The sequence below is a fragment of the Camelus ferus genome, chromosome 35 (assembly GCF_009834535.1).
Source record: "Camelus ferus isolate YT-003-E chromosome 35, BCGSAC_Cfer_1.0, whole genome shotgun sequence".
Taxonomy (NCBI): domain Eukaryota; kingdom Metazoa; phylum Chordata; class Mammalia; order Artiodactyla; family Camelidae; genus Camelus; species Camelus ferus.
The window spans coordinates 11,839,404-11,861,542 of record NC_045730.1 but is presented as its reverse complement, the minus strand read 5'-3'; the positions used below and the strand labels follow the sequence as shown (position 1 = coordinate 11,861,542).

The window sequence follows — 22,139 nt, the reverse complement described above, 5'->3', positions numbered from 1 at the left end:
CGTATCTATCTACACATGTGCTCATGCGTCCCTAGGCCAGTTACGTAGTCTTCAAGCCTCAGCTTCTTCATCAGTAAAAACACGAATTCCCTCCTTATAACTAGGCTTTAAGGGTTGGAAATCATATACCTCTATCTATAGCTAGACCCACACCTCCATATTACCTAGCACCTGGCTGAAATTTAATTATTGACGGGCATCAATTTTATAACTATTACTATTATTCAACAGTTTTGTTACTACCATTACTAATAATTCAAATCTTACAATTTTTAGGTTTCTGTGTCACATGTCCCTAGAGACTCCAAGGGTTAGATGCAACAGCAGTCTGAGAAAGAAGTATCTTCTAGAATCAGGATCCTGATGGTCCCTCCATCAGCACAGGTCAAGGGTTTAAGGGAAGACACAGTGCTTAGATCAGGGAAGATGATGTTTTGTAAACAGGTTACCACTCTCTGCCCCAGGACTTCTCCTATCCATCACATTCCTCTTTACCACTGAGTCCCGCCCAGAAGCCTGCTCGGAATCCTTCTCAACACAGTACCTTCAACATCCTCTAATAATAGATGGAAGTTGTCTAGAATAAGACTGAGGCATAAAAAAGAATAAGGTAATGCCATTTGCAGCAACATGGATGGACCTAGAGTATGATCATACTAAGTGAAGTCAGTCAGACAGAGAAAGATCAATATCATATGATGTCACTTACATGTGGAATCTAAAAAACATAAAAGTGAACTTATTTACAAAACAGAAACTCACAGATATAGAAAATAAACTTATGGTTACCAAAGGGGAAAGGGGGTGAGGACGGATACATTGGGAGTGCAAAATTTGTAAATATTAACTACTATATATAAAATAGATAAAAACCAAATGTCTTCCATATAGCACAGGGAACTATATTCAATATCTTATAGTAACCTATTATAGGTTATGAAAAAGAATTATGAAAAAGAATATATATAAAAAGAATATGAAAAAGAATAGACATATATGTATAACTGAATCACCACACTGTACATTAGAGACTAACGTAACATTGGCAGATTGACTAAATTTCAATAAAATTTTTTAAAAAATTTGTATAGATGAAAAAAAAGATGGCCATTGTCAAAGGAGATAAAACCTAATTTCTCTACTTGGTCTAAATGATTAGTAGAAAATATTGTTTTTGTGTGAGGGTCAGTGAGGACAGGGGTTTGTTGACAGATATAATCAAACAATGGGAGGCCAGTGAGGAGTTCACAGTTGTCAGTGTTGGGCAAAGGCGGACCAAGCCTCAGGCCCCTGGGGGGTGAGAGGGTGTGCGCCTGGCCCCTTACAGGATCCCCACCCCTTGGATGCCAGAGAGGGTCAGGGGCTCCTCCATCTCAGGCAAGGTTTCTCATAGGATGTATAAACTGAGGGAAAAATAAAGACACCTTGAGTTTTGGCTGTTAACCAACAGCTTCACAAATACCATGACAAAGTTTTTGACTCCCACAAAATTCTGAAAAGGACAACTACAGGACATTGCTTTGCTTCACATTTTTGTTACATCTAAAGCCACACACACACACACACACACACACACACACACACACACACACACACTTGTTCGTACACACAGCCTTTCTAATATCTCTCATAGGTGTTAATGTGTTATTCAGTGCTTTTTATCAGGAAGATGAAAAGGCTTCTTGGAAGCAGAGTCATCATAAAACAGAGATTAGAGAGGTCCAAGCAAGATGGGATTTCACCAGTTTACTGTCATTAGATACCTTTCCCCCCCCTCTTTTAAAGAAAGTCCATTTTCTGATTTTTTTAAAAACCAGTCAACAAATGATTTTTCCTTTTAAAAACAGGTTATGTAAAACCCCAAAACTATACACTTAACTTTTAACTTATTCCACTATCATTCCTTTCCAAAAATTTGCTCCTCCAGCTAACTACCACCAAACTGTTCCTTCCGACCCCGGTCTTATGCACATGATCTCAGGAGGTCTGTCCCTTGTACTAGCTGTCAGCAGCAACAGGAAATGCCTTCCCAGGACAGCCCCCCATTTGGGAACAGCCTGATGGGTTTTCCTGGTGATTTACTTATCAAAGAAGGAGGGAAGGAAGGTGGTGTTTTTCTCTAGCCACTCTGTTTTAGTAAAAAGTATCTTTGACGTTTTAAAAATGATTTGCCTGAAGGTCTAAAAAAAAGTCTTTTAAAGTGACAGGAAAATGATTTTCACAAAATTAGCATTTAGTCCTCTCCTGGGGAGGGGAAGAGTGGTTGACCCTGCAGTGCTAAACAGTGGGTCCTGAATCATGGATTTTATGAACAGTCTTGTCATCTGGCTCTCTGACAAAAAGCAGCAATGCTTCAGCCAAAGAAAAAGCAAATGCTTGAGAAACTTGCTTACTAAAGGTCCATCGAAATGTCTTTTCTTGCTATGACCAGGTGATTGGATATTTCATACTCAGTGTTGAAAACATAAATGGCTTAATTAATTAAGTTTTCCCAGCTCCTGGGGGAAACCATGCTCTGTCACATTCACTTAATGACAACTCTGCTAGATCCTGTTGATTTCTGGTCACTTTCCATTATTAAAAAGTCCAGGCCAGTTTAAAACTCCAATCTCATTTGCACTTTAAATCTCTTCTCCTTCTGTCCCCTGACACAAGCTGGGCTGCAGCTCTAGGGATACCCGACATGAACAGGGCATGGTCTGTCTCTGGGCTCTTCCATGCCTCCCTCCTCTATCGGACTCCTCGGTGGGTTCAGGGGCAGCAAGGAGGGATCAGGGGAAAGCTCCCTGGGTGGTTTTCTTTGCTTCTTGGGCTAACACTGATGCATCTACTGTGGGACAGGATCTAAATGTGGCTCTTGGGTGCCTGACCGAAATTTCTGGTTGATATGGCAGGGTCTACATAGCTCCTGGAGACAGATGGGAGATCAGATTGTTGTTCAACCTCTCCACACAGCTCCCACTACCAGCAGCATCCCTCTATCTCTGCCCCTACCCCAACTCCCAGCCCCATACATGCATCCTCTTAGAAACTTGGGAGCCTTCTCTGCTAGTGGGAACTTTCAAGATGGCACCAGCCAGCCCATGGTCCATGCAAGAATCTCATCCATCCTTGCCACCCCAACCCTGTAAGCACCATTGTCTTCATGGTCAGTTCTTTTCTCTGCTTTGCTCCACCATCCTTCTCCTATTTCCTCTCCCCAGGGCAACAAGGCACAGGAGCTGACTGGCCAGCCTGACACCTAAGCAAATGTCCAGCCAGCAAGAGAGGTGCCTGTCTTCCCCTCTGGCCAGCACCCTTCTCTTCCAAGTCAATCTTCCCTTGGTTTTAAGAAGAGAATAGCATCTTTCCTGTCCCCAGGGGAGAGGCTTCCATATGCATTCAGAGTGGTCCCAGTTACTCTGGGAAACACTTCTCTCCTCTTCTCCCCTTCCTGGGACACAGTTTTTGGTTCTAGTAGCCAGGCCTGTTCTTCTTGAAGCCTTAGGGATGGTGTCTGCTCTCCTTTGTTGGGGGTTATCTTTGGTGTGTGGGAAACTTGAAGTCTCTGTGTTCTCAAATTCAGTCCTTAGTTACAGATTCCAAGGGAATAGGAAAAAGGCCCAGCTGATACTCTTTTATACCACTATCCAAACATCTCCTGAAACTTGCCTCCATCAAGCCACAAGGCTTTCAAGACTGATCAATTTGTTCATCCATTTAACTGGTATTTCTTGAGTGCCTGGCTCTGTCTGTGCTGGGAACTAACTGTTGGAGGCACTAGAGATACAGCAGCAAACAGAACAGCTGGTGTTACCTCTTTCAATTTACATTCTGTTGGAGGTGAACATCTCAAACAGGTATGCCAGCAAGATGACTTTAGATAGCGCAAAATGCTCTGAGACAGTAAAATCAGGGTAGAATGATCGCAAGACCTCTCCTGATGACTGCTGGCTGGAGAAAGTGTATCTGAAGGGGAGATCATTGAACTGGACCTAAACGACTCCCAAATGCAAAGGCCCTGAAATGAGAGATTGTCTGGCATGTTAAAGGAAAAAATTTAAGGTAAGCAAGTGGTGGTTTTCCCATTCTCATCTTAGAGTTAAACCTCCCAAGATACTTCTCCCTGTCCTGTGCTTGCTTCAGGCCAGTACATGAGATAAAGAACCCCACTGTGTACTCTGTTCCTAGTCCGCCCTGTGTGTGCTAGGTCACCACAGCTGTCTCTTCAGACTTAGAGATTTTAGATATGAATGAGCACTTCCATCCATTTATTTGGGTCATGTGCCAGGGAGCATCCTTATCACAGCTCTGGCCAAAGTGCTACCCATGTCAACATCAGCCACCAGGAAATGGAAAAACAGAACTCAGAGGTTTCCTGTGCTCAGTCCCTTCCTAATGGGGTTTATGGATGAATTCACTTGCATATTAAGATTTGTATGTTACACCTTAAAACATTATACAAATAAAAATGTGCTATTGTGAGTCTTACTTACTAGACTAAAACATGGATAATGAATGAAAAAGAAACAAGGTCCAAGAAAGCTCTAGGACACCATTTCCCGAGTCAGTTTGTGACTTTGAAGTAAAAGAACCTCACTGGACTTGCCCATTTTATTAAAACCACCTTCATAACATTCATGCCCCAGATGGCATATTCCTTAGTGGCATGGAATTTTAGAGCTGAAAGATATCTTTGTGATTATTAACAACAGCCCTGAGATGTCAGATGGGATAACAGATACCCAAAAAGGTTAAGCAGCATTCCAAATTCACATAGCACTCTTCATTGTCAGCGTTACCTTGAATCCAGACCTATTTACTCCCGTCCACTGGTTTTGCCTCTACATTGCAGGACCTCTAAGCTAAGACATGTTACCTGATATACATTATATCAAAGACCAGGGCAATTGTGTTCTTAGCACAGTTAGATTATAGGTGTTGGGGAGGCATCCTTCCAGATGGCCCCCAGTGATCCTTCTAATATTACACCCTCATATAGTCTCCTCCTCTATTATACCAAGGTTGGTCTATATGACCAACAAAATATGATGGAAGTGATGGTATGTCGCTTTCAAGATTAGATTATAAAAGATTGTGGCCATCATCTTGCTTTCTCTTTCTTGGATCACTTACTTTAGGGAAAGCAGCTGCCATGGTGTGAGTATGATCAGACAGCCTACGGAAAAGCCCGTGTGGTGAGGAAGTGAGATACTCAACCAACAGCCAGCAACACATGAATGAGTTTGGAAGCAGATCTTCTAGCTCATGTGTCTACAGCCCCAGCCAATAGCTTGAATGCAACCTCATAGGAAACCCTGAGCCCAAATCACCCAGCTAAACTGCACCCAGATTCCTAATACACAGAAGCTGTGAGATAATACATATTTATCATTTAGGCTGATATTTTGAGGGGGTTACATTTTGTGCAGCTTAAATAACTGATACAGGTGCAGGGCTTTGATTCTCCTAAATCATCCTCAGGACCATGTGATGGGTTGTATTACTCAGGGGTAACACCATCTTCTCATCCCTTCTCACACAGGAGAGAGACACACAGACACTTCCTCTGCTCAGGGACCTGCCTCTGCTCAATCTCTGCCATTAGGGATGTAGAGGAGAGAGGGTGGCCTTGCCAAATGCCAACAACACCTCCTTCAGGATAACTCATGGCAGGTGTCAGCCTGTGCTCAACCTCCATTGGAAAACCTGGAACAAAGATCCTGGCAGTAGTTTGATGTTCACAAAGAGTGGATACAAAGCATGGCTTTAGGCAGACTTCCTTTAAGCATGCACAGTCTCTTGCTGCTATTTTCATGCTTTCAGAGAACTGGAAATTTCCAGAGGCTGCTCTTCCCCTGCCCTGGATATGGTGGAAAAGATTTTTGAAGATGTCAGTGAGCTCAAATTGCATATTTTCTTAACCAGTTCCAGGCATGTGGACACTAAAAAATGTGCCATGTAGAACATGGGATATACTTATGCTGGTATGTCTTGTGCCTTAAAGGCATTCCTTGGCACCTGAGTCATCCTACCCTCATTTATCTCCTAGACTATGTCTTGTTTCTTCTTCAGAGATCAGTTTGAGCACACTAGATTTATAAAGATTTTTAGAGATGTTATCTAATTAGTATTGATACAGGGAAAAAAGTGGGGCAAGAGGATGGCCATGTCCTAGGTCTGGGTTGGGTCCCTGGGATGCGATCCACCAAGTGTGGGTCCTTGGCTTTGCACAGGAAAGAATTCAAGAGTGAGCCACAGTTGAGTAAAGGTAGATTTATTCAGAGAGATACACACTCCATAGACAGAGTGTGGTCCATCTCATTCAGAAGGTAAACTGGCCATGAGGTGTGGGGACCGTTAGGTTTCATGGGCTCAGTAACTTCATATGCTAACAAGTGGGAGGATTATTCCAACTACTTTGGGGAAGGGGCTGGGATTCCCAGGAATTGGGGCCATCACCCCTTGGCCTTTTATGGTCAGCCTTAAAACTGTCCTGGCACTGTGGGAGTACCATTTAGCATGCTATTGTATTTTAATGAGCATATATTGAAGCTCAAAGTCTACTGGGAGTTGCATCTTCCACCACTTTGGTGCTAACTGCTGTCACTCTTTTAATGGCTGTGCCCTGCCCCTTCCCTCCTGTCTCAGTATCATTTCTTACCCATCTCCTCCTCACCATTAGTCTTCATGCATGAGTAGAGCTGAGCTTGGTTCAACATTTCCCTTATCTCTGTGGGTGACTTTCCTGGCTCCCCACAGTAATTCTCTGAATTGAAGGGCACTTGAGACTTTGAACAGTGGGGACTTAATAAATGTCACCAAGTAGTGCCAGTGCCTGAAAGGCTGGCATGGTAAAGAAGGAGTTGGATAATGGTAATAAAGGCAACTCAACTCAGATACGAACTTTCTTTAGGGTGACTTTGCATCATAGTGTGTGTTATCCTCTCAACTTTCCTCTAAGGGAAAAAGGAAGGAAGGAAGGAAGGAAAGTAGGAAGGAAGGAAGAAATGAAGAGGGAAGGAAGATGGGAGGGAGGGAAGGAAGGAAGATCTGTGACCCACTGTTACATAGTTGGGGATTTAGGGATTGAAAAGTCTTAGGTGCATCAGTAACACCTTTCAAGACTTGGAGCCCAATCTTCACGTAGTCAGAGGTGAAGGTTGGATCAGAACTACCGAAAGGCACGACTAACAATGAGAGCTGAGGGGATATTGGAGTCTTTCTTGCCCTTCTATGATCTTCATTCCCACAATGCCTGAAATCCACTATTACAGTAACTGTTACCAATAAACATTAATGTCATGGTCTTTGGAAATGCAAATACTCTTAGGAGTGTTAACCTGTTCTCTGTTCTTAATATTTTATGCTCAAGCGATTTAACAGAACACATTTCCTCAGATCTGAGAGAATAAAAGTTTTATGGAAGAGATCCAGCCAAATCTAGACCAAGAGAGAGCTTGTGAGGACAACTGTTTCTTTGGGAAGATAGAGTCGCTCACTCATGTCTTCTAAAGACTTGATGTCAGAGGTGAGGTTGTTTGCTTTTTGAAAAGTTTACAGGTAAGGAATTAAAAGTTAGGCACTCCGAGGAATTACAAATGGAATAGTTGAATTTTAAAATCAGAATTTATAGCCTTGTGGGGGCCTGGTAATTAATGCTGTTAAATTCAAGCACTTGGGGACTACCATGTTGGTATTTCAATTTTAGCCATCATCAAGCCAGGAAGTGCAAAAGTTGAACTTCTCACAGCAACAGTAATTTATCCCTATTACACACTCTTGACAGAATTCTTCCATTCCCCAGAAATTTGTGTCTTTAATATACTCAGTTTGATGAGCTGCTTTTGCAAAAGAAGACAGCACAGTTAGCTCTTTCCAGGCAATAGGGTTACACTTTCAGCCTCAATATAGGATTCTTGGCACTTTGTTTGAAAAGAGGAGAGGTAAATCCATTTGTAGAACTTCTTCAAAGAGGTAAGGACCAAAATACAACAGCGAAATCATTGTTTAACTTTTCTCTATGGAAACAGAGCATTCAGGTTTGATGTAAAAAGGTTTTTCCCAGCTGGAAGTTGAAGTTAAGAAAAGAAGACCATTCACATAGCATCAAAAATGCAAACTACCTAGGGATAAATTTCACAAAATATGTGCAATACATGTACACTGAGAACAACAAAATATTGCTTGAAAGGCTAAAGAAGACCTACATTGATGAAGAGATATATACTGTGTTTGTGGGTTGGAAGATTTGATATTGTTAAGATGTCAGTTTTCCCCAAATTGATTTATTCTGGTTGACATCTGAGAAGGTTTCTCTGTGGAAGTTGACAAGATGATTCTAACTGTATATCCAACGGAGAAGACCTAGAATGCTCAAAACAACTTTGAAAAAGAGTAACAAAATTGGAAGACTAACACTATCTGATTTCATGACTTTCTGTAAAGCTATAGTAGTCAAGACAATGTGGACTTAGTAGAGGTCTCAGAAGAGAGAATCCAGAAATAGACCTACATGGACCTGGACAATCGATTTTTGAAAAAGATACAAAGGCACTTCTGTGGGAAAGAACAGTCTTTTCAACAAATGGTGCTGGAACAACTGGATATCTATGTGCAAAAAAAGCAAACACACTTTAGTTGGTATCCTGCATCAGATAAAAAAAAGTAGTACTACATAAATCATAGACCTGCCTGTGAAACCTAAAACTATAAAACCTCTAGAAGAAAACAGAGGAGAAAATTCTTTAGAATTTTCAGAGGCAAAGATTCTTTAGATTTGACACCAAAACTAAAATCCGTAAAAGAACAAATTGACAAAATGGACTCATCAAAATTTAAAACTTCTGCTCTTTAAAAGACACTGTTAACAGAACAAAAAGATAAGTCAGGGACTGGAGGAAGATCCTTGCAAATCCTAGATCTGAAAACATTTGTATCTGGAATATTTAAGGAGCTCTCAAAATTCAACTGTAAGAAAATAAATAAATAAATAAGTGAACAAAGGATTTGAACTGATACATCTCCAAAGGAGAGATAAGGGTGATAAATTTGTACACAAAAATATTCAGCATAATTATCATTAAGGGTATACAAATTAAAACCACAATGAGATGCATGGCTTTTAGAATGGTTACATTTAAAAGACTGATCACACCCAGGGTTGGTGAGAAAGTGGAGCTACTGGAATGCTCATACATTGCTGTTGAGAATTTAAAATGGTACAATTTGGAAAACAGTTCAATAGTTTCTTAAAAATGTGAACACACACCTACCATGTGATCCAGCCATTCCACTCCTAGGATTTACTCAAGAACAATGAAAAGTGTCCTAAAAATGTACCTGGGATTTGTTTTCATCAAGTCCGTTGAGACACACAGACATAGAAATGATGGTCAAGAAGGAAGATGTTTGACTTACAGTTCCCTAGGAACAGGAGGCATGGCACACCAGGCAGGGGTTAATCAGGAGGCAAAAGCAGTGAGGGGAAGATGCAGGCAAGAGCTTTTATCATGATCTTCGAGAGAAGGAATGAGCGAGTCAGGGTGAGCAGGCCAGGCAGGATTAGGGTTGGCGAGTTTGAAGGATTTCAGCAGTCTCCAAGGTGTGGAGGTTGCTCCTCGTTGTCTGATACCTGGCCTGGGGGTAATCGGGGCAGGTGGACTGTGGACCAGAGTTTAAGAGCACCAAAAAGGAGGTGCTGGGGAGGAGGTGCTCTGGATTGGTAAGTTTGCACCTGAAATGTCCACTTGACCGGAGGGGCAGCCTCTCCAGGATCACCAGATGTCATAACATCAGCAATACGTGGTTAATACAGAAAGCAGACATCCGTACAAAGACTTTACATGAAGGTCCAGATCAGTTTTATATGTAATAGCCTCAAACAGGAAACAATACAAATATGTGTCAAAAGCAAAATAGATGAACAGATTGTGATATATCCAAACAATGGACTACAACTCAGCAATAAAATCAAACTATTGTTCAATGCAACGACAGAGATGAATCTCAAAATAATGATGCTGGGTCAAAAATGGAGTAAGTGTGATTCCATTCATTCTAGAAAATGCCAACCAATTTACAGTGACAGAACGTAGACTAGTAGTTGCCTGGTGATGAGGTGGGATAGAGAGAGGTATTAAAAATGGGAACCAGAAAACTTCAGGGGTGACAGGCATGCCTTTATCTTGATTGTGGTGATGGCTTCCTGGTAATATACATATGACAGGGCTTATCAAATAGCACAATTTATTATTTTTTTGAAGATGAAATAAGTCTTTAATAAACTCCAGTCGAGAAAGACTTCCTGAATTTCAAAGTGGGAGAAAAAAATCACCAAGAAAAAGATTGATAAGTTTGACTGTAGAAAGAGTTGAATATTCTGTTATGCCCTCCAGGAGAGTACAATTTAAATGTGTCTAGTTCTGTAGGTCATTTCTACCTCGATAATGTTATTTAGAACAACTGCCTCTCAAGGGAATGTTTTATATCCTAGTTTCTGTGGTTCTCTTATCACAGTATAGAAAGCCCTTTATTTCCAAAGCCTGAATCCTTCCATTATTGTAATCAGATAATAACACGTTCAGTGAAAAGGCAGCGTTCTAGCAAAGAGGACAGAAGATGGACAACACTATATAGGTCAGTAGAATTCATTCAACTTCCAGTCCTAATTATGCTGTAACAGACCCCTAAAACCTTAGTGACACAGTTTCCCCATCTCTATAAATTAGGTGTGTGTGTTTATTTGTTACTTTTTAAATTTATGCTATTTAGGTTTATTCCTAAAACCAAGGTGAAATAAACATGAGTTAGATAAAATGTTTAAAGCTCTAAGTTCCTCCTGAAAGAAGTCTAATAGCTCATAACCACAGTATATGTTTTTATTACCGCCAACGATTAGAGTGAAAATTCTCTAGAAAACACAGAATACAACTCCAGCAGACATAATCACAAGCGGTGCTCTCACCCTCAAAAGCACAAACTAACCCTTTCCAGGCTGCTGTTTCAGCTGGTGGTGAATCCTGGGGCGCAGGAATTTGCAGTCTTTGGTGTTAGATGAAGGAACGTTTGCTTCCAAGACCAGCTGCAGTCAATCAACCCCGGAGAGAACCAGACAGCCCCGCAGCCAGACTTCACGGCGGAAGGGGTACAAGCGCCTGTGACAGGCCAGCGGACTTCAGGGTAACAGCTCATGAAGGCGACAACAGGCCCTAAATCCCAGGAACAGTGGATTTGCACCCTGCAGGGCACCCTTCTGAGTAAGTCACCCTTGTTGACACTTAAGAATCTTTTTTTTTTTTCCAAACAAAACTGTTTTTAGGTTTATTCTGAACTCCACAATGCATGAATTTCTTTCCTTTTCTATTCTGGTCATTTAAGACTTATTTATTCATTAATAAAGAATTTAGAGAGCATTCCACAATTTCTAGGAACAGATTGTTTTTAGTGAGTAGGAAAAAAAAAATCTAAACTTAGAGTCTTCCTGTGTTGCTGAAAGATTTGGTATTGCTTTAAAAATAAAGCAAAGCAATCTTTCTTGACAAACAAGAATTTGTCTTTTTTTTTTTTAAGGTAATAGGAAGTATAGGGTAGTAGAGTTTTTTTCTTTTTTCTTTTCTTTTTTTTTAAGTGTTAGACACTAGATGAAAAAGGCATAATATATTCTCCCTTATTTAGTCCAAAAGGAGATTTACTGGATGGCGAGGGGGATTTTGAAGTCTCACAGAAGTAACATAATCTCCCCTTTGTAAAGACCATCATTACACTTAGAGCCACTGCCTTTTTCTGTGTCCTTCATGCACAAAGGGAGAGAAAATGTTATTTGGCAAAATAAGTTTTTTTTGGTTTTTTTTTTTTGGTAATTCATTAGCGTTCAGTTTTGACACATACGGCAAATCTTTTACATACTGATTCATACTGAAGGGTTTTTAAAAGGCTAAGTACTTAGCTTACAAATGAGAAGGAAAGGCATTGGGGGCAGACACGGGTGCTCTCTGTCTCTCTGTGGGTATTTACCACAATAATCACATTTTATGTTTACAGCACCTTGCTACCATTTGCAATCTGGGCATTTCCAGCAAAGGCATGCCAGTTAAACTGGAGTTTAAAACACAAAAAACCACATCAGAAGAAAATCCTACCCTCATGGCACGATATACTAAATGCTGAAAGAACGAGAGACAGAGAGTGAGTTTATTATCCATCTCCAAGAACCGGGGCGTTCTGGAGACAGTGCAAGCTAAGAGAATGAGGGAGAGAAAGGCAGTTGGAAAGCTATTCTAACCTAAAATGTCACAGAACTTGACTACTTTGGTAAGCAGCAAGGGACTTTTATTTGAAAATTGAAGTGTTTGGGGTTAGTAGGGAAAAAACACCGGATTTGGAATTAGATGAGATTCAAGTCTTGGCACCACCACTAACCCGTTGTGTGACCTAAGGTACCCATCCTCCTCTGGCCCCCAGTTCCCTAGCTTGTAAAGTGAGGGGACAGGATTAAATCCTTCCCACGGGTCTAAGTAGCATTTTAAGTCTATAGTTAAGGCACACATAGTGCATCTCACAAAGGACCCTCAATGTGACACTCAGCAAAATGTAGGGAGGAAGTTAAGCAGAGAGGAAGGCAGATGTATTCTTTCCCAAGATGAGAGAGCTTTCTCTCTCCAGAGAGCTTTTACGTCCTCACAAAGCACTCACACCCAGACACCATGACTCCCTACAGCACTGTGTCCATCCCTCCATTAGACATGTCACAGCACTGTATTGATGGGATGTCCCCCTTCCAGCTTGCATCGCAGAACCCTGAAACATGCCTGGCACATGTTAGATGCTGAATGAATGAACTCCAGGAAATCCCCTCCTCTAGCCAAATTCTAGCCCCACCTGGAGCGAGTGACATTGGGCAAGTGACTTTCTTAGTCTCTTAAAGCTTCAGTCCCCTTATCCTTAACATGAGGTTTTTATTCAATGAGGTGAAACATGCAAAGTTTGATCTGAGTAGCTCAAACTACCACGGAATTGCAAACCATGCAATGCCTGCCTTTACAAAGCTCTTACAAACAACAGATAAAGACCTAGGTTGCTTCTTTAGAACTTAGTTCTAGCAATTGCCTCAATGGTGCCCCTCTCCTTCCTCAGCTTCAGGGACATCAGGCATCTGCATCTTTGGTTTAGTCTCCAGAACTGGAGGCCTGCTCTCAGCTTCTCCATCCTTCTGAGCCTTACCCTCCTGGTTCATCTTACTCCAGGCCCCTTTGGGTAACATGCTTGTCCATTTCAGGTGTGAGCTGGAATCCAGAATTCTCAAGGCTGCCAACCAGGCCAGTCTTGCCTCTGTGTCTCCCGGGAGGGGTAACACTCTTCAGTTCCAATTATTGAAATCTTCATGGGAAAATAGCACCCTTTTTAAAGATGTCAGCTCTATGAGATCATCTACTTACTGAGAATAAGCCACCAGAAAGGCATAAAGAGCCTAGAGAAGGAGGAAGGGGAATTGGTTCCTGATGACCAAGATCCTGGAGGCAGCCATGCCTGATGCTGCTCTGCTCTTAGTAATTTTGTTACATAATCAATGCATTATTATTATCCTTAGCCCGGACCACCTCCAGGCCAATTTATATTGATTTATGCTCCTGGCAAGTGAGAGAGACCTGATAGCTGAACTCCACCCAAACAACTGACAGAATGCAATAAATAGTAGAGGGAGGGAAGGAAGGTAGACCTGGAAATCAGTGGACCCTCCAGGATTGCTTCTGAACAAGCCCTTCTGTCCCCTCACATCTTCCCTGGTCTGGCCCACACTCCCCAGTGGACCTAGAATCAGACCAGTCCCTGGAGATATGAAAGCAAGACTTGACCATCCTCTTAAACAAATTCTCAGTGTTGGCTCTCTTCTTAAATAGGGACACACTGGTGAACAAGGTCTTCCTGCCTTCTAAAAAATGCTTATAAATGCTTTAGAAAAATACAGAATATCTTGCTATTTTACTGAAAAAGAAAATGTCTCTACTATTTATTTTTCTTACCTCCAGACATTTCAAAGTCACACACATGAAATCCAATATCTGTTTATAAACAAGCTGCCTCTGTTTTCTTACATGGAAACCGCCCCCCCCCCAAAACAAAAGACCTGTTCTTGAGGAAAAATTTGTTGTTAATATTATACCCTCTTATAAACTGTCAGTTCCATCAAATCATTCCCACTGGGCATCTGTAAAATCCAGGAGGCTTTAATTACAATGCCATGGGGGAACTCATGCCAAGCACTAAGCAGAGTGTTTGCAAAAGCTAAAGATTCTCACTTTTGCACAGAATGAGGTTATCCATGTCAACAATAAAAACTCACTGCCGTTTTCCTATTATTTTAAGACACACAAAAGAGATTCAGATCTGAGGATGAGGAATAAACATCTTTTAGAAATGAAAATATATATTCAGATAAAAAATAGTATACATCTTTTAAATGAATATACATATGTATATGTATGACAGAACTATTATGCTGTACACCAGAAATTGACACAAAACTGTAAACTGACTATACTTCATTATATATATATATATGAAAAATACTGTTTTTTTTTCCTTTTCAGCTTTAGAAAATGATGTCTCTATTTACTTGTAAAAGATTAGCATCAGAAGTAGCAATTCTTCCACATAATACGACATAAGTGTTCCATACTACTCAATTCAAATATGTGCAAAAAAACCCTTGAGTCTATTCATAGGAATGAATGCTGTAGTTAAGAATGCAAAATAGTTTTAGTAATTTAAAACCAAGAAAGAAAAAAGTCTCCTTGAGGGATAAATATTCCATATATGGTTTTTATTCAAAGTAAACTTATTTTTAGGGAGCTGGAAAAAAAAAACTTTTTAGCTCTTTTGGACTTATATGCTCAAAAGTGACTATACTTAAGACAATATTTTAACCTTAAGTTTTGTTTTTTTTTTTTAACAGCACTTTGGTAATACATATTTTAAGTTTAACAGCTTTTATTTTGTGTTTTCTAAAATGTCATTGAAAAGTAAATCCAGTTACAGAGTAGAAAGTTCATTTTTTAGATGATGAAAAGATTTTGTTCAACATACATCTCTGATATTAGGACTATTTTCCCACTGTTAAGACACAGCACATCTGTTGGACAACTTACTCTCTAAAACTCTGATATATTAACTTGACCCTTCCAAGAAATCCCAAAGTGGTGCTTTCAAGGTTAAGAGAGGCTCTCTAAGAACTGAAAATATAGATCATTTTTAAAGGTTTTTCTTTCCCTACTAAACAAAATGTGTTCCGAGAAAGAAAGGCAATCCACTCTTCACCCTCACCCCATTGGCAGTGAATTCCAAAAATAAAGAAATAAATACATTTACAAACTTTTGAAGGGAAATGGGGTGCTTGTTTGATCTCTGCAATGAACACAGTGGTAGAACAGAACAAGATGTCTCACATCCATCAACCAGCAGAAGCTCCTAGCCAGACAATTCCAGAACTACAGAGAAAGGGTCATTTAAACTGCAGATCCTGGGACCTCACCAAATCTTTTCCCATTGGAATCAGAATCTCCAGGGATCTTTTTTTTGTTTGTTTTTAAAGCATGCTCCCTAAGTGATTCCTAGGTGCAGTGAAATTTGTAAGCGTGTGATGTTGAAGAGAAGGAGCAACCGTCAAATTCCTAAGGAAGCACCAAATACTTTCCAAGCAACTCTCTCTGACACGTATCTGTTTTGTGAACTTCTCTCTTCCTCCATATTTGGGAGGTGGAAGGGGGATCATCCCAGCCTATCTCCTCCTACCAGGGTTTAGCAGACAAAGGTTGGGGCTACTGATTCGCCTTGTTCAATATATCAACCAGGGAATGAATAAATTCTTGATAATAATCAGATTGTGTCCAATTAGACTCTGTTCCTCTTTAAATACACATGCTGATGCTCCCTGCAACAGTGTCTCGATTCTTTTTACAGTAACAATTTCTAAAATGAGAGTATTTCTCTCTAAACCTGATACAAATTAGTCCAAAAATGACAATGGGCAACTCTCGAGTTTTCTTCAAATATCAAACTGTATTCATACAAAAGACTTTGAGAGTCACTTAAAAAAAATACAAAAATGTACATGCAGGAGGAACTTTTGTGTGACTCTATCACTGTATCTTTCCTGACCAAATGTTGTAAGTACAAAATATAGTGGTTGATTCTTATCACAAGTAGATGTTTTCATAAAGTAAATGCTGAATTTCTTACAAAGACAAAAAAAAAAAAAAGGAAACCTTTATGCTAGTTACTCAGTCAACACTTATTTTTCTGGCTTTGCTTTCTTGAAGTCCTGTTTAATATGATCCTTATATAACAATTAATGGCCAAAATAACTCATAAAAGGCCCACCTGCATAGGTGTGTACAGTGCTTAATTACAGTTTAAACCCCAAACTAATCTCAGATTATCAACACTTGGATGTGTTAATGAGCAAAGCCTAACAGCCTAGTGAAACAGACAAGGAAGGGCAGAATGGAGTTATCCTTGACCACAATGTTTAAAGTTTTTATCCCAATTTTCTAACAATTCAAGACCTGTTTGTGTAGCTGCTGCAGACGGGGCAGAGATAAAATAAATAGGAACTGCAGAGGTAGGTTTGGAGAACACGAGCTAGTTCAAGTGGAGGGAGACTTCACTTGCATTCTTCTCTCTGTGCAACTTGAAAATGTTCAATCTCATACTTAATCAAATTCCAAAGTGTTCTTTGATCTGCACGGAAAATCCAAATAAGATGATAATCATTAACTCAAATAAGTTCCCTGTTTACAAAACCATTGTGACCATTTGGCAGCTGTAAATAACTCTTTGTCCAGGATTGGGAAAATCACGAAGAAGCAGGATATATAAATTAAAAGGAATGTGAGAGGTGGGGTTAAAGAGAGAAAAGCAGATGCCCCGAGTAACTTGGAGGACACTAAAAGACAGGCTACAGGAGGACCTGAGGAAGGAGTAAGCACAAAACATTTAAAAATAGCAGAACCGTAGGAAATGGTCCCAGAAGTATTTGATCTGCCATTGTGCTCCAGGATCCTGCCATTTCCAGTTCAGAACTATAAAAAGGCATCTTTTAAAAATACATCATCTCCTTCCTATGCATTCAGTTAAAGATACTGATTACATATCCTGTTTTGTACTAGTGGTCCTTACACCCAGATTTCTGAATTTCTTCCTTTAAAAGGGTCAGTCTCATGGTACATCGCTTTCTCTTTGTGAATTTACCAGAATCGCAAATTGAGTCAATTAGCATCTCCCCCTTTCATCATAGAAGCACCAGGATAGAACTGATGTGAGGCTTGCAAACACATTTTAAAATCTGCGTCCATTCTGCTCTTAGCTGGGCTCACTCTATGTTAATTTTTGCTCAGTGTCTTTTCTTTTATCTCCTTTTGCTTTTGCTTACAAGAGATGTTGTATATATATTCTTTTGCACAGTTTTCCTATCATTTAAAGGCTTCTGAGTTACCACTATGTCACAGATAACTGATAAAGATACATACTTTGAAAATTTAGTCTCGCACTGAAGATTGAAAAGTACCATACTTTAAGGTTTGAATGCCTGCATGAATAAAAATAAAATTCTTTATGTAATACATTTTTTATGACTCTTTAAATTCTTGATTTTTAATTGAAGTATAGTTGATTTACAAGACTGTGTTAGTTTCAGGTGTACAGCAAAGTGATTCAGTTATACACATATATGTAAATACCTGTATTTTTCATTCTTTTCCATTACAGTTTATTATAAGATACTGAATATAATTCTCTGTGCTATAGAGTAAATCCTTATCATTTATGTATTTTATATATGGTAGTTTGTATTTGTTACTCCTGTACTCCCAATTTATTGCCCACCCTTCCCCTTTGGTAACCATAAGTTTATTTTCTATGTTTGTGAGTCTATTTCTGTTTTGTAAATAAGTTTATTGTACTGTTTTTTAGATTCCAAATGTAAGTGATATTATATATTTGTCTTTCTCTGCCTGACTTACTTCACTTAGTATGATAATCTCTAGGTCCATTCATGTTGCTGCAGATGGCATTATTTCATTCTTTTTCATGGCTGAGTAATACTCCATTATATATATAATATATACATACACATGTATGTGTCTGTGTGTGTGTATATCTTCTTTATCCAGTCATCTGTTGATGGACATTTAGGTTGCTTCCATGTCTTGGCTATAATAGCTCTGCTGTGAGTACTGGGGTGCATGTATCTTTTCCAGATATATTCCCAGGAGTGGGATTGCTGGATCATATGGTAAATCTGTTTTTAGGTTTTTAAATTCTAGGTTTCTTATTTATTGCTAGATCCTTCATTTTCTCACTTCTCCATCTAGAATGTACAAATTTAAGTCTAGTTTAACGATGCAGACAGCCGACAGGTGCAGTACGTTTTACTCACCCAGAGGCTGGTGGCTTGCATAGGAGGCGGCCAGGTATCCCCAGCTCAGTGGTGACTCACTGAACCAATCAAACACAATGAGACTGAACAGGGGACACACGGGGAGGATTCTCTAGTAAGTTACAGCAGCAAAAGAAGAACAGAAAGAGAAGGCAGCTGAGCCCCTGGGTTTCTGGGATGAGAAGATAACTGTGTGACAACAGCTGTTGTGTCCAGAGAGCAGCACGACTCCAGCTGTATCCTGTATGGCCTTCCTGGTCCATGAGGTTTCTGTGTAGCTATGGAGACACTTCCCTCCTTATTTCTTTATTTAACTTTAAATGTTCTTCAACTAAAGAAAACTGTGTATCGCTGTGTCCTTTGCGACCCTAAAGAATCTACCTGAAACATTCGGTGAACTGCTCCCTCCTATTTCTCCTCTCTGCCCTACTTTTAATGGTGCAAGAAAATAATTTCAGCCTGGTGTAGATTCACGTCTTACCTCTGCTGTGGAATTATGGTAGTTTGGGTTTTTGAGGGTAGTAATAATGCATTTTTTTCTTCTTGTATATATGCTGGTTTTTTAGTATCAAGAACAGTACCCAGGGGTTCCACCCTGCCCTCCCCCTCCCCTCACTCATTTTTTATTTTAAACCCATGGGGGCTGTTGTGATGTTTTCAGTAACAATTCTTTGTCACATGACATTCTGGGAGGCTGAACTTGTTTGTCCTTTTTAAACTCGCAACAGTATTCAAGGTTGACAGTCACTCTGCCCACCTGTCTCCACCGGTATTTTTCTTTTCATCTTTCTAGCAAAAGCCCCTAGCATCTTCTTTGCAGTTTTCATTCTTTCTCCAAACCATCTCATCTATATCAAGATAATGCCTTGACACTTACCCACACGAAGGCCATGTCTAAGAATGTTGAATCATATAATTTAGCAAAGAGATCTCCTTGTCCAGGCCCCTCAATTTATATACATAAATTTAAACACTTGATTAACTTATATGAAAACATTGAGGTATGTTTGGGACAACTTGAGTATGTGAATCTACATTTTCAATTGTAAATTTTATGAAGTCTAAATCCAGATCAAGTATTTCTAATGAAAATTTAGTGTCTGAATTGAGTTGTGCTGGAGGGAAAAATACACACTGAATTTTGAAGACTTAATAAAAAGAGAAGAGTGGAAAATATCTCATTAATGTTTTTAATATTGATTATATGTTGAGATAATAGTTTCGAACTATCAGGTTAAATCAAATACATCATTAAAATTAATTTCACCTATTTCTTTTTACTTTTTTAAAATGTGGCCCCTAGAAAATTTAAAATTACATATGTGGCTCATATTACATTCCAAGTAGCAAGGCAAAGGAATGAAGAGGAGAATCAGTGTATGTGTACAGGATCTGCCTGGCCTTATGTAGAAATTTCCTGTTTGACAGGTAAGCTGAACCCAGCCATGAGAAACAGGGGAATAGTTATTATCACCCAATTTTAACTTCAATATAATCAATAAATTGTGTCTCTTTTTTATTTTAATCAAATGACTTTCCTCTTCAATAGGCTGGTTTCTGAACATTCCCCAAATCAAACTTTGGTTCTGAATACTTGGATCAAACTTTTGATTATGGTCAATTTCTAGTTGAAACTCAAGAAAAACCACTTGACTTTACTGGTATGTACAAAGCTGTATGTGTTTTAGTTGCTTACAACTTCATGAGTTTGGGGATAAGTATACAACCATGAAACCATCACCACCAAGAAGACCATAATCATATCCATCACTTCCCAAAAGTTCCTCCCATACCCTTTCTAATAATTACTGTTTGTGTGTGTGTGTGTGTGTGTGGTACTAACACTTAACAGAAGATTTACCCTCTTAGCCACTCCGTGTCATAAAGCCCACCTCTGCCAGGGCCCTCACTGCTTGTTTCCCTGGAGGATACGACACCCCAAGTACAGGTTCCATCACTGGGACCAACACTTTGGGAACTGAGGAAGAAAGAAATAGGTTGACAGGGTTGAGGGAGTGAAGCCTGAGTAGGACTTCCTGAGGCGCTGGCAATCTCTCTATATGAGTCGACAGAAAAGTTAATTCTAAACTGAATTAAGGAAGCTCAACAAAGTTCTAATTTTTTTCCCATGAGTGCTCAAATCTTCATCTCAAATATACATTATTATATAAAACATTTTTATTCAATTTTTGTTTGTTTGTTTGTCTTAGTCTCTTCAGGCTGCAAGAGCAAAAATACCAGAGACTGAGCGGCTTATAAACAACAGGAGTGTATTCCTCACCATTCTGGAGGCCAGAAGACCGAGACCAGGTGCCAACAGGGTCAGGTTCTAGTGAGGACCCTCTGGGGTGCAGACTGCTGTCTGCTGTCACATGGCAGAAGGGGCAAGCTAGCTCTCCTGTGTCTCTTTCATAAGGGTACTAATCTCAATTATTAGGGCTCTGCCCTCATGACCGTGTACCTCCCAAAGGTCCTGTCACCTTGGAGACTAGGATTTCAACATGTGAATTTGAGGGGGACACAAATATTCACCCCATAGCAAGGATTTTAGTGTTTCTGCTTTGTTTCTACCCTGAGAAAAAGTGTAGTCTGCCCACTGGTTCACCCAGTGAGAGGGTACACATGAGTCCTTCCTTAGCTGCCCAGATGGAACACTGTGTGCCTTCTATTCTGTGTCTGAAATTGAAATACATTTTCCAAGAGAAGGAGGTTGTGTGTGATGATAAGTTTCCAAGGTCCAGGTTTATTATAGATTAAATAGATCCTCAAAGGATAGCCTAAGAATCTAATCATTATTTATATTATCATCATTGTTGTGGGTTACTTGGTTCTAATTTTTAATGTCAATTAAAATATCATTTAAAAAATAAATATGACAGCGCCATAAACTTGTACTACGTATATATGTGTTGATCTTGGCTCCTTCCAAGTGATCCAAAGTAGAGATAAGATTCAATTGGCTTTTATCTTCTATGTCTTTTTGGCATCAGACGTTCGATGAACCTCAGATACGTATTTGTTAAGGAACAGTGGCTGAATATAATTAGACCACAGCTGTTCAATCCAGTGTCTGAACTCAGAATTCCACAGAAATACTCTGGAGTCATGACCTGACCCTCTCCAATGGAATCATCAGAGGGTTAAGAACAATGCTAATTTACAATGCTAATAACCATCTGAGGGTGAAAAACATTGCTAATAAATTCTTTACCCAACCCACACAGATATTTAAATGCTGTTGCAAGAGCAACACTAACTCTCATGTATTCCTTTCTTTCTTTTTTTTTTAATCCATTTGTTCTGGAAGAAATAGTTATTATCATTCTCATCCATGATACATCTCAAGTTTATTTCTCATTGAGATATTTGTCACTTTAAAAATTTGCCAAAACTGAATACCCAAAGGCTCAACATCCCCACAAAGAAATCACCCAGCACTCCTTTCTCAGTGTGGTTGCCACAAAGTCACAAAAGCCCTGAGAACCTAAAGACAGATCACAGAGGTGCGAGCATGGAGTCACCTGTGCCAGAACCACAACTCAAAGGAGGCCAGCCGCCTCCCCCAAACCAAGTCTTTCAGCTAGAACACGCTAGCAGAGATCGGGACGCTGTCACCCACTAAATACCTGATGGCTTGAATCCATAGTCAAGGCAAGAAAATGACCTCACTTCAACTTAAGAATTTGCATTTCACTACATCCTGAGCTGATCCTTTGTCCTTCCAAAA

At 39.8% G+C, this 22,139-nt stretch overlaps 1 long non-coding RNA gene across 1 annotated transcript; it reads left to right on the top strand.

Annotated features, from left to right (window-relative positions):
• Positions 1 to 460: 460 nt before the first annotated feature.
• On the top strand, positions 461 to 21,490 carry LOC116661618. Its single transcript, XR_004317569.1, has 3 exons — positions 461 to 540; positions 7,839 to 7,846; positions 21,480 to 21,490. It is a non-coding gene; the product is annotated as an uncharacterized LOC116661618 (long non-coding RNA).
• Positions 21,491 to 22,139: the final 649 nt, after the last annotated feature.